A 13,198-nucleotide genomic window follows, 5' to 3' on the forward strand; every position below is an offset into this window, starting at 1 on the left:
GATTTGTGATGTGGTCATGTCCCAATAAACCCATTGTAAGTTGAACGTATTTCAAGCAAAAAATGCATTGAATACACTTACCCTACAGACATCATAGCTTAGCCTAGCGCACCTTAAGTGTTAAGGCTATGACTTACATTAGCCTACAGTTGAGCAAAACCATCTAACGCAAAGCCTATTTTACAATAAAGTGTTGAATATCTCATTCAATTTGTTGAATACTGTACTGAAAGTGAAATAAAGAATGGTGGATGGGTACTTAGAGTATGATTTCTACTGAATGTGTATCACTTTTGTTTAAGTTGAACCATCAGCAGCCATCTGCAATCTTTCAAAATCCCACACCAGATTTTGGCATGACTTTTCTTAAAAGCCTTCAATTGCTGACTCCAAAAGCTTTCAGTTTGAAGTTCAAATTCCTGAGCTTCATGCTACAAGGTCTTTTGTGGTCTGCCCCTTGCCCAACTCATTAACCTTATCTCCTCATTCTTCTGCCTGCTTTTCTCCAGCCAAATTGGAGTTTTTCAATTTCCTTGAACATGGCATGATGCTTTAAACCTCCATATCTTTGCCTTTACTGTTCCCTCTGCCTGGTACCCCATCTACCCACCTCCTTAGCTAGCTGATGTCTATCATCCTTCCAATCTTGGCTCATATGCCCCTCTTAGGAGAAGTCTTCCCTTGGCCTTCCTGTCTGGGTCCCTGTGATCTCTGTTAATATTTTTCCCGATAGAAGCATGTATGACACTGACTTATAAGAATTGACTTGTCTATGATCTCAAGCCCCTTGAGGTCAGGGACTGTATCTTATATGACTGTCCCCTCAATCCTTAGCACAATGCATAGCACTTTAGTAGATGCCCAGTATGTGTTGAATGAATGAGCATAAGCCCCTACTGTGCCTCAATGACCACAATGAGGAGTGGCCTGGAGAAGACATGTCGATGGTTCTTGCAAACCATTCCCACCTCTGAGAACAACTCTGTTGCAGAGCTCTTAGTGCTGCAGCTTCTATATATGGCAGAGGTGATGGCAGCTTTGCTATTAGTTTCTAATTTTGACCCTTCAGGTCTCCTTAGGTGGATGTTTCCACCATCCCCTTCTACCCAGTCTATTTCACCCCGTCATGGGCCTGGGCCAGGCCAGGCCTCCTCTTTCCTCCCTTCTTGCCCGCCCGAGTGCCTTCTAAGTTCCCTCCACAAGACAGGGAGCCAGCTTTTCCTTAGTCCGGTATTCCTACTTCAGCTTTTAATCTTTCCTCATAAATTAATCTCTCTTGCTACCTAATCATGTCTGGTGCCCTTTTCTGAACTCTCTCTACTTTGCCTACCCCTGTCGGGTAATAAGATGCCCACAGCTGGCTGCAATATCCCAGGCTCCCTCTCACCGCCCCCAGAGATGATTTCCTTCTGGCTTTGTGTCCTGGCCCCTGCATATGCACACCCAAATCAACTTGCCTTTTTTTTTTTTTTTTTTTTTTTAATTTCACTGCAACTTCCCATTGCAAACTCGTCTAATTTGCACTTGACCCTGGGGCTGCGTTGCTCTCTGTAGGTGCCCACTTTTGAGGTTCCCCCCACTTATTGAATTCATCTGTATCTTTCTGGTTATTTTTTTCCTTCCTGTGCTAATGCTCATACCTTTCTAAGCAGAGTCTCATTTAGGGCATCTTACCCAAACTTATCTCTTCTCCAGATCACAGGACATTTTTCCTCACCCCTTCCCAGACAGGGGTGGCTGTCAGTTTCATGAGACAATTTCTTATAAATGCTAAGAAAAAAATGGGCCTCTCCCAATCATACTTGCTTCTTTTACACAATCTCATCACACTTTTTGGCCTCAACTATGAGAGAATTTAAAGCTAAGTTTTGCATTTGGTGGTAGCAACTGTCTTTCTCTCAAGACTGTGAAATTCAATTTTCTGCTTATTATATGGCACTCTTTCATAAATTGTTACTATAAAGAGGCTAATATATATGGGCTTGTTTATAAGTTTGTAAAATATAAAGACATGTTTTAAGTTTAAATGTTTTTGGAAATAAGTGGAGTCTAAAGAACACATTTATTAACGGACAGTTCATATACTTTTTTTCCTTTCCACTTTTTATCCCTAGTACCTTTTCCTTGGCCTTCTGACCATGAGTAGAAGATAGTGTGGATGAGCTTCTGAGTCTGGGTTGCCTCCCTGACCCTCACCATCACCCTCAATGGCAGTTATTTGTCAGTGGCCTTGATAAGGGACGCTCTAGGTGATCTGTACAGGTAAGTGGAGGAAGTGGGGCAATGGTGGGAAAAAGATCCTGACTTTGGAAGATAGCGGATGTCAGCACCAGGCTTGATTCTGTTCCTTCTGGTTCTGTAACTTCGGACCAGTTAACCTTTCTGAGTTTGGGACTCCTCACCAAAAAGAAGTGAATAATGAAACCTCCCAGGATTGTGAGAAACAAGCAAAACAAAGTAGAGAAAAGGGTCTGTCACAGTACCTGATGTACAAGGTAAGGGTGTGGGTGCTGCATTCAACTTTCTATCCTTGGTTTCTTAGTGGTGTCCGCTGCCCATAGATATGTCCCCCTGGATCTTGTATGGCCTTAAATTCCACAATTACATTCTCATTAACTGACTTTTACTGTAAGACAAATAATCCCTTTGGTATGTGTACCTCAGTCTGGCTGAGACTGCCTGGAAGAACAAGCTGTCAGTAGGGCATCAAGGTAATGTCAGAGCCGTTTGAAGCAGAGTGACTCCAGTAAATAGGGGCTGGGTAAAATAAGGCTGAGACCTACCAGACTGCATTCCCAGGAGGTTAGGCAGTCCTAGTCACGGGATGAGATTGGAGATAGGCACAAGATTCAGGTCACAAAGATCCTGATGAACAAACAGGATGCGGTAAAGAAGCCTGCCAAAACCCACCAAAACCAAGATGGCGATGAAAGTGACCTCTGGTCATTCTCACTGCTCATTATACACTAATTATAATGCACTAGCATGCTAAAAGACACTCCCACCAGCATTATGACAGTTTATAAATGACAATATCAGAAAGTTACGCTATATAATCTAAAAAGGGCAGGAATCCTGTTCTGGGAAATCCTTGCCCATTTCCTGGAAAACTTATGAATAATCCATCCCTTGTTCAGCATATAATCAAAACATAACTATAAGTATACTCAGTCAGGCAGCCCATTCTGCTTCTCTGCCTATGGAGAAACCATTCTTTATTCCTTTACTTTTTAAATAAATTTGCTTTTACTTTACCCTATGGATTTGCCTCAAATTCCTTCTCATGCAAGGTCCAACAACCTCTCGCTCTTGAGGTCTGCATCGGGACCCCCTTCTGGTAATGGTAATAGTTTATGATGGGGTGTGGGAGCATGAATTTTGGAGCACAGTATTTGGGGGACCATAGTCCTTCCTGGATGACAGTGTTGGTGGGGAGCAGTGTAAAGGTGAGAGAGAGACAGCACCCGATTAGAAGGTTGGGGGAGACCCTCCAACTTTCCAGGGTTTTGGAGCTGATTCTGGGACATCAGAATCTAGTTCTGGAATGTGTATATGACTTCCCTGGAGGTCTTGTCACAAGCAGATGCAGATACAGGACGCCTGGGGTGGGGCTTGAAATTCTGCATTTCTGGCAAGCTCCCAGCCTTGCCCATGCTGCTGCTGCCTGGACCACTCAGAATGGAAGGGTTTTAGCAGACTTTACTCAAACCTCATTAAAAATCGGGCTCTGGGCAATGTGGGGCACCCCTGCATTGGGGTCCCCAGGCCAGGACCCCCCACCGGGCCCATTTGAATGGTTATTATTTAGTTTTTACTCAGAACCTTGCCCAAGTCACTATCCTCAAGCACTTTCCTAAAATTGAGAACATGATATTCACCCCTTCCTTTTATCTCCTCATCTGGCATTTCTATAGAGTAGAAAAAAAAAAAGCAATTAAGTTTGTCTGGCGTGATTTGCACCGCATCAGCTTCTGCTATTTACTGACCGTGAGTCTGTCCTCAAATTCTACAAAGAGTTCTTAATGCTGCATCCTTGGCTTACCTGGGAGGTAACTTCCATTTTAAGTTTCTGGAAAAGGTGATGCACAGGCCTCAATGGACTCAACTAAATGCATCATTTTATTTTATGTTTTATTTTTTTTAAAGATCATTCCAAATTGCCATTTACTCTATGTTTATACTCAACAAATGCTAACAAACCTAAACTATAGTGACAATGAGAAAACAACAACATAAACAACAAAACTCTTGCGAGGAAGCCAGTGCTAAAGTGACACACAGGTGGTCCAACTCGCTTCACTTAATCAGTATCTCTCATTCACTTGCATTTAAATCTGCTTTCTTTTCTTTTCTTTTTTTTGCAGCATTATTTTTTTTTTTTTTTTTTTTTTTTGGGCTTTTTTTTTTTTTTTTTTTTTTTTTTTTTGAGACAGAGTCTCGCTCTGTCGCCCGGGCTAGAGTGCAGTGGCCGGATCTCAGCTCACTGCGAGCTCCGCCTTTCGGGTTCACGCCATTCTCCTGCCTCAGCCTCCCAAGTAGCTGGGACTATAGGCGCTCGCCACCTCGCCCGGCTAGTTTTTTGTATTTTTTTAGTAGAGACGGGGTTTCACCGTGTTAGCCAGGATGGTCTCGATCTCCTGATCTTGTGATCCGCCCGTCTCGGCCTCCCAAAGTGCTGGGATTACAGGCTTGAGCCACCGCGCCCAGCCATGCAGCACTATTTTTAAACATATACACACATGCTCACAAAATTGCCGGGATCCAGGGATCCCAGGCCTTCTTCCATCCTTAACTAGATACTTGATGCCAAAATGAATGTCTAAGTCTTTGGAGCCTCATTTTCCCATCTGTTAACATGGAAGTAATAAAACACATCTAACATATCTCACTGCATGAGGGCCTACTGGAGGACTTGGTGCGTATTAGGTGCTAAATGAATGTTTATGCAAAAAAACACACGTATGACTAAACAAGGCCTGATTTTGTTCAGGGTCGTGCTCAGCGAGAGCTACACTCCTTCCATGCTCCCTTGCAGCTAGAAGTGGCCATGGAACACTGCTATGGTTTGGATGTGTTCTCCCCAAACTAATGTGTTGGAAACTTAATTCTCAAATTCATATGTTGGTAATATTTGGAGATGAACCCTTTGGGAGGTAATTAGGGTTAGTTGAGGTTGTAAAGGTAGGGCCCTCATGACAGGATTAGTGGCTTTATAAAAAGAAGAGAGACCTGAGTTGGCATGTCTTCTCTTTTTTTACCGTGAGAGGCCTTTGCCATGTTATAGCACAGCAAGAAGGCCCTCACAAGATGCAGCTCCTTGACTTTGGACTTCCCAGCCTCCAGAAATATTAGAAATAAATTTCTTTTCTTTATAAATTACCCACATTCTGTCCAGTTAGATTTAAGCTGTTTTTTGGAAGGTGATGAGGTTTGGGTAATTTTTGGGCAACCTATGCTTTCCTGATATAAGGGCCACTCCCTCCTGTGAATCTGAAACAGACATGATACAGAAACAGCCATATTACAACATGGGGCAACAAGCATGAGGATTAAAATTAAAAAAAAAAAAAAGAGTGGAGAGATGTGTAAAGAATGGTTTCCTAGTGGCATCAATGGGCTTCCACACAGTCCCACTGCCTTTGTCTGGGATGCTTGTTACAGGAGAGTGTGACAATTCAACAAAGCCTTTGTCACTATCCCTAGAGTCCCTACCTACTCCAAATGCTGCCTGTGAACCAGCAGCATCAGTCTCACCAGGGAGCTTGTTAGAAATGAAGACTCTCAGTTCCCACCCCAGACCTTCTGTGTAAGAACCTGCACTTTAACAACCATCCCCTAGTGAGTTACACTCACACTGAAGTTTGAGAAGCACTGTCCAGTCAAGGTTTCTGTTGCTTACAGCTAACCACATTCCTAACCTAACCACTCTTCTACATTTTCATGAGAAAGAGATACAAGCTAAACTCTGGGTTTTTAAAAATGATACATCCAGGTTCTGTTCAGACCCTTCATTCAAATTTCTTTCAAATTTTTAAAAATCTGTCTCCGTTATGGAAATTATCAGTCTGCTATGTGACCAGCACAAAGAAGACTTTAAGTATTTGTTGTTGAGTAAATACTTAACTGACTACATGTTTCATCTTCCTTACTAGGCTAACAGCTCAAAGTGGGCAAGGATTGTGTCTTATTTCCGCTCATACCCTCCAGTGCTTATCAAAGTATCCACACAGCCATGAGTGCTTGATAAATATATAAATTACTTCACCATATATTCCATTTACTGGGGCAATGAAAGGGAGTTTCTGGCAAACCTGCCATAGCACCCTCAAAATCCTGTCACATTCTCTGAGTATTCAGGAAGAGTTTGACAATTCTAAATAGTTGATTTTTATTAACTTCTATCAGCTATAAAGTAGAATGACTTTTCCTCTTCTCTTTGGCTTTCAGGAAACTCGCAGGTTCTGAAATCCCATCTCCACCACGTGCTGGCTGTATAACTTTATGCAAGCCACTTAACTGACTTGAACCTCAGTGTTCTCATCTGCAAAATGGGAAATAACCTCGACTTCCAGGATTGGACAAAGACCCAAAGACCCACACTGGTACTGCAAACTCATTTCTGCATCTGTATGTGACCTTGCCCTTCTGAACTCCATTTCCCAGAGTTGTGGGTTCAGGTGCTGCCCCTTGTGAGCTAGTGTGATAGCATGTGAACCCACCGCACGTGAACCTACTGCCTGTCGGTGGGTTGTGTTAGGAGCTGGACCTCAGGAGGAGCAGGGCTGGGTCACAGAGTCCCCATAAAATAGCAGCTCCAGGAAGAGGGGAACCAGCTCCCAACACCCGGCTGCCATTTGCTGATTTAGTATTCAGAATTCAGAATTTATGGAGCTGCCTTCCTCTGTCACATCACCCATCAGAGACAGACACTCAAGAGACGGAAGGGGAAAAAATTAAAAACCTGTTTATTGCTCAACTTGCTCTAGGCATGTTTAAGCTTATTGTTCAGCTCTGTTCATTTCGGTGCTGCAATTTGAATGGCTTTCTTAGTTGCCATGGCTAACATGTATATCCACGTATAGATGGCTGTACTCACATAGATATTTTTTTCTTCAGAAAAATGAAAATCCACCCGAAATTGTGCTGCAAGTAAAGTTTCTAAGGCTCAGGGTGGGCTGGGGCCTGCTGGAAGCCACTGTGGCCCTGCACAAGCTTCCTGCATCCTCATACCCACCCAGGCCTCCCTTCCCTGGTAGAGGGTGCTGCACTGCAGGTGCTTATTGGGTATGCTGCATTTGTTCCTGTCGATGTCAAGGAGAGTTTGTGGGCAGAATGAGTATGGAATGCACAATGGCGACAGGCAGGAAAGGCAGACATTGGGATGTATAGAGAGGGAGAGAGGCGGGACAGCAACAAGGGCCATCTTTGTAGAAAAGGGATAATTTGATCACATCCAGTTCTTTATGAACCAAATAGTTCTTTAGGAACCAAACCCTCATATTTTAGCAAACACTGAAATGTGTCTGTTGCAGAAGAAAATGCTGTGAACGATACTCAACAGCAATTCGGAATCCTGGGTTAGAGCTGCCTTTACCACCATCACAGTTGAGTGGGGCCTCTAGGGTCACACTATTAGGGCTTGGTTCTCTCCTTCACCAATTCTAGCTGTTTGACCTTGAGTTAGTTACTTAAATATCCTGTGCCTCAGTTTCCTCATTCTTCTTAACTGTGAAGTGGGGATAATAATATCCCTGTTATAATTAGGATGAATGAAGTCTTGGCACCATGCTTGGCACGCAGAGGATGCCGGATATGTGTTAGTTATTATTATACATTTGCAGTGTGTGTGTGCATGGTTCCCTTCGCCTCCCTGGCTGTGAGTGCTCCATGAGTAAATCTGAGATGAAAATGCTTCCCACCCACCTGCAGGGCTGTTAGATTAATCACTCCAAGGTGTGGGATGCGTAGTTTTCAGAAGAGTATAAACTGTCACCACATGGTGGGGATGGTTAACACTAGAAGCCCTCCACCCATAATTGTCAGGCATTGAGCCTCTCAGGGATGAACTGGAGCTGGATTTCACCAGGAGAGAAGAGGGTCTTCCTTGCCTGCCCCTGAAAATGAAGCCCCCTAGCTTGTCTTGGAGGCATTTGTTGGGCCTGCTCAGTGAAAATCCTGCCTGTGGCTTCAGAATATCACATCTTGTTCAGTTTACATTATAATCAGCACCCATTATATAAAATATTATTTTATGTGTTACAGACTTTTGTTTTTGACATATCAATTCCCTCTGCTTACTCTGCACCTAGAGAAGGCATGAGAGAAATCTAGTGTTTTAGCAACAGTTGTTTCTAGAGGGGGCTTTGAAGAAAGCTGTGCTTTCCAGTCCAAGGCAGAGGAATCCAGCATGGTCTCTGCCCATGTTAGGGGACAGGATGAGACAGAAGGGGCCTGGTCTGGAATGGCTCAAGACCATTGCTAGACCAGGTAGGACTGGAGTTGAACTTCCATAGTTGTTTGGAATTTGGGTAGGTGGACGGGGCTGCAGTGGATGTGGGGTGAGGGACGTGGGGCTGCTGGGAGTACCTATGGATCTCTGACAAGTCACCTGAGATCTTTTTTGGACATAAGCGAGGCTCGTGTGCACACACATACATGCAGACACATACAGTCTGAGAATAATTAGATTCTGAGACCGAAGAAGTCAACATGACACCCACATCCATAGCTCATAAAGAACATTTCCACAAAAGAGGATGCTGGCAGAGGTAGAAAATGCTGTCCACTGCATGCACAGGGGTTGGCTAGAACAGTGCAGGGCTGGAAACCACACCACATGAAGCAAAGAATGAGGACTGGGGTAAAGATCATGCCAGACTCTCAAGGTCCATTAAAGGTTGTTGTGGCTTCTGGGGCTGCCAACTCTCCTCATTGGCTGTGAACTGCAGAGTCAGAAGGATGTTCTGTGGGGCTGAAGCCTGTAGCTGAACTTGTCACTGTTTGATGACAGGAGAAGACAGCCTCTGAGAAAGAGTGGGGTTTGGGATTCAGACAGGTTCAAATCTCTGCTCTGCTGCTTCCTGGCTTCATGAACTTTGATGAGTTACTCGACCTCTCTGAACCTCAGTTTTCTCATGTGTAAAATGGATCTAAAACTATCTACCTTTCAGGATTATTTTAAGAGTCAATGCATGTAAAGTGCCTAGTTCATTACAGGAGCTCAACAAAAAGTAAAAAACGCCTAACATTTTGCGAATCCTTCTGAGTTCCATGTTCCGTGCTAAATGCTTTATGTGACTGAACTCGATTAATTATCACAGTAACCCCTTCAGGAAGACACTATTATTATCCCTGTTTTCAGACGAGGACATTGAGGTGCAGAGAGGTTGACTAACTTGCTCAAGGCCCCACCACTTGTCAGTGGGATAACCAGGAAACCGGCAGCTTAGGGCTTGGTGCTGCCTCTGTCACAACCACTTTTCCAGTGTGGAATTGCAATGAGGGAAGACAGTTCAAAATCATTCCCATTATATGCTTGTTAATTAACTCAAATATGCTTTTTATATTGGTTAACATATCTCTATATAGTTGGGCAACAAAGCCTTGTGAAGAGCCATTTCACTCTTTCTTCCTTGCTAAGCAGAACCCCAGTTCTCCTGGGGCAGCAATGTGGCAGATTGTGCTTAGCTAAGCCAGCCACAGCCTGCCTCTGCCTTCCCAGTCTCCTTTATGTTGGGAATGGCTGTGTGGGCCAGTCTGGCCAAGGTGGGGGTCAGATGGGATAGTTCTGGGGACAGTTTTCACTCTGAAAACAATTAATTGGGTTCTCCATTATCCCAAATATCTTCTCTGTGGAGTTAGTTTTCAAAGATAACCTGCAGAATATGTTGTGCTGTTTTCTCTGCTTCTTCTTGAGTTCCTGGGGCTGAAGCACATTTGTTTAGAGAGGAGGGCTTGAGACTGCTCTCCCTTCACCTAGGCAGAAACACCCATTTAGGCAGACAGGCCAAAGGCTTCATATGGGACTGGGAGGCATTCCTTTCCCTTCCGGGTCAAGGACATGCTTGTGGTGAGGTAGGAATGGGGGGCAGGGTGGGGGGAGGTTGGAGCTGTGGCACCACTGCTACGTACTGTGCTAAGCAGGGAAGAGGCAAACATGTATCAGACCCTGGCCCTGGCCCCATCACTCCCCCCTCAGCAATATGAAGGGCTTCATCCTTTCCCATCAAACCAAGGAGCCATAAAAATATTCCCTCTCCTGACCCCGTGGCCTCCTTCCTTCTTTACCTGGTGCTCTCCTCCCCTTCACAGTCAAGGTTCTCCCCTTCCATCCCCTCCCAAAGCCCAGGTCAGACCTGGCACACCTGTCTACCTCTGCAGGCTCAGCTCCCACTTCCTTCCTGGGCTTTGAGCTCCTGCCCTTCAGGCACACTGCAGCCCTGCTGGGTGTAGCTCATGATGGTCTCTGCCTATGGTGGTCTCCCAGTGTGGATCATTTTGTCCCTAAATTCCTAATTAGGATTTTTCCTAATTTTTGCTCACCTTTATACCTCAGTTCACGTGCCACTTCTCTGTGACATCTTATCTCAGCCCCATGTACTTTTACATTTCTTATTTTGTGGGGCAGTTGTCTTTTCGCTTGTTCTCCATCACTAAACTTGACTGGTTGGAGGGCAGTGGCTATTCTTTTTTTTTTTTTTTTGAGACAGAGTCTCGCTCTGTCACCAGGCTGTAGTGCAGTGGTGTGATCTTAGCTCACTGCAGCCTCCACCTCCTGGGTTCAAGCGATTCTCCTGCCTCAGCCTCCCAAGTAGCTGGGACTACAGGTCTGTGCTACCATGCCCAGCTAATTTTTGTATTTTTAGTAGAGACAGGGATTCACCATGCTGCCCAAGATGGTCTCAATCTCTTGACCTCGTGATCCGCCCACCTCAGCCTCCCAAAGTGCTGGGATTGCAGGCATCAGCCACCACACCCAGCTATAGCTATTCTTAAACACCACATTTTTGGTGTCCAGTACCTAGCTCAGCACCTGATACCTACTAAGTATCTGACAAATGTTAGTTGAGTGAGAAGACTAAGCCTTGCTCTCAAGGAATTTGGAATAAAATTGAGAAATACAACATGAAAAAATAATAATAAATCAATACAAGCCAGGGGCATGTGAATGGGTCTAGGATTTCTGGACAGAGAGATCTGTGAGGAGATTTATGTAGTTATCTGGGCAAGAAATGATGAGGACCAGATCTGGGAATGCAAAAAAAGACACTGAGGAAGTTCCATTTCCTCAATCATCCAGCAACCATCGATTAAACACCTACTATGTGCCAGGCTCTGAGCACACATCAGTGAACAAAACAGCCTCAAATCTCTATCCCATGGAGCTGACATTTTTATTTGAGGAGAACAACAAGATGGATAAATAAAATGTAGAGCATGTCAGATGGTGCTAAGTGCTGTGGAGAAGCACGCTGCCCAGAGCTCAAGTGCATGGCACAGTGAAATGTTATGAAAACCTCTTCAAGCCTCCCACTCACCGTGGCTTTCCCAGAATCCTTTTCTGTCCTCTCTTGCCTATGGTGACTTTGCTCTCATTTAAAGAGACTGCAGGGCACCGAAAATCCTGGCTGTCCACTTGACAATGGGCACATACCCCTTTGCATCATTGCAAAGCTCCTCTGGTGTATAGGAGAGTCTGCTATGCTCAGTCTCAGAAGCTCCCTGCAGACAGGGCCCACAATCCAGACTCCTATTTCCTGCTCTCTTGCAGCCTCATGCTCAGTTCCTATTAAATATTCAATAAATACTTGTTAATTTGATTGATTGCATGATTCATAAATAAAATTGCATGTGAAACCTCCAGTTAAAGTCTCTTAAGGAGTTGTTTCAAGGCACTGATTACTAAACACTTTACAAAGGGAAAAACATCTTTAGAAGAGAAATTAGGATACTAACTATTCTGGCTCTGATGATAAAAATCAGAAACATGAACACACCATCTTTTCCCCAAGGAAACCAGGATCTAGAGAGGAAAACAGTTCAACCAAGAGGCAAATAATTTGCCCATGCCTACAGTAAGGTTTTTTTTGCTGACTCAATGTTCTTCTCTGTAAAATGGGGTGAACTACCACCTAGATCATTTATTTCAAAAGATATTGTGAGGGTCAAGTGAGAAGTGGAGGGATTTTAAAGGAAAGACTTCAGCTTAGTGTAATTGTTCATTTCCCGGTTGTGATTTCTCCCTTTGTTGCTGCAGGGACAGAGGGCTCCTGGTCCACAGAACACATTCCCTCACACTCATCTGCCTCCTTCCTGTTGGAAAATGAAGACTTGCCTCCCCTGTGCAGTCAGGAAGTACCTGCCATCAGGGAGAAGGGAGGTCGGGGAGAAGGCATTCTCCCTGTGAACCAACTGTCTGTCTAACAGCTTGCCTATTTTTAATTTAATCTCGTGCCACCCTCGTTAGCATCTGGTTATTATTAGACCATAACCACAATAATAAGTATTCCACTTGTATCTTCTATTTGTAGAGTGCTTTGCATTCGTTTTTATTGTTGCAGTTTGGTTGTCCTAGAAACCAATATACACATAAACAGAAAGAAAAATGGGGTAGGGGCTAGGGTAAAGTGTCTACCAGGCAGCTCAATTTGTCTTTGACCAGCAGGATGCCAATGTTCCCTTGGGGGCACTTCGAGAATTTAGACTAAGGTAAGGTAAGATTTTCTTTGGCAAGAAGAAAAGAAGAAAATCTGGAACCCAACTTCGGGATCTCTATTCAGTGGGAACCCCTAAATGTACCTGCAGGTGACCTGGCTACTGCCATTCAGTTAGTTAGTGCAGAACTAGCCCCATGGTTCAGGACGTAGAGAGAGACTGTTCTTTGTCTTGCATCTGGGGCAACATTTGAAGAAATCGCCTTGTACATAAGCAAATGTACAACTCTCTCTCTGGGAGATCAGTCAATTACAGCAAATTGAGCTATTTCATTTCAGCTTGCAAATGGCTTTCAGTTACACTAGTAGACACATTAATCTAATAACTAATGATCATATATTTCACTAATCATACAGCCCTGCATGTGGTATAATATCTAATTATATTTAATATTAAGATATCTTCACAAGTACATTTTTACCAACAGTCTAGCTCAGAGAGCCATGCAAGAGCCGCATGGCAAAGAGGAGGAACTGGCTCCCAG

At 44.1% G+C, this 13,198-nt stretch overlaps 1 long non-coding RNA gene across 1 annotated transcript; it reads left to right on the forward strand.

Moving 5' to 3' along the window:
• Window positions 1–2,118: 2,118 nt before the first annotated feature.
• LOC108524490 (uncharacterized) lies at window positions 2,119–12,456 on the forward strand. The gene is made up of 3 exons (XR_001884063.1): window positions 2,119–2,262; window positions 6,448–6,602; window positions 12,257–12,456. It is a non-coding gene; the product is annotated as an uncharacterized LOC108524490 (long non-coding RNA).
• The last annotated feature ends 742 nt before the right edge of the window (window positions 12,457–13,198 follow it).

This window comes from Rhinopithecus bieti, unplaced genomic scaffold, assembly GCF_001698545.2.
Source record: "Rhinopithecus bieti isolate Rb0 unplaced genomic scaffold, ASM169854v2 scaffold_83425, whole genome shotgun sequence".
Lineage (NCBI taxonomy): Eukaryota > Metazoa > Chordata > Mammalia > Primates > Cercopithecidae > Rhinopithecus > Rhinopithecus bieti.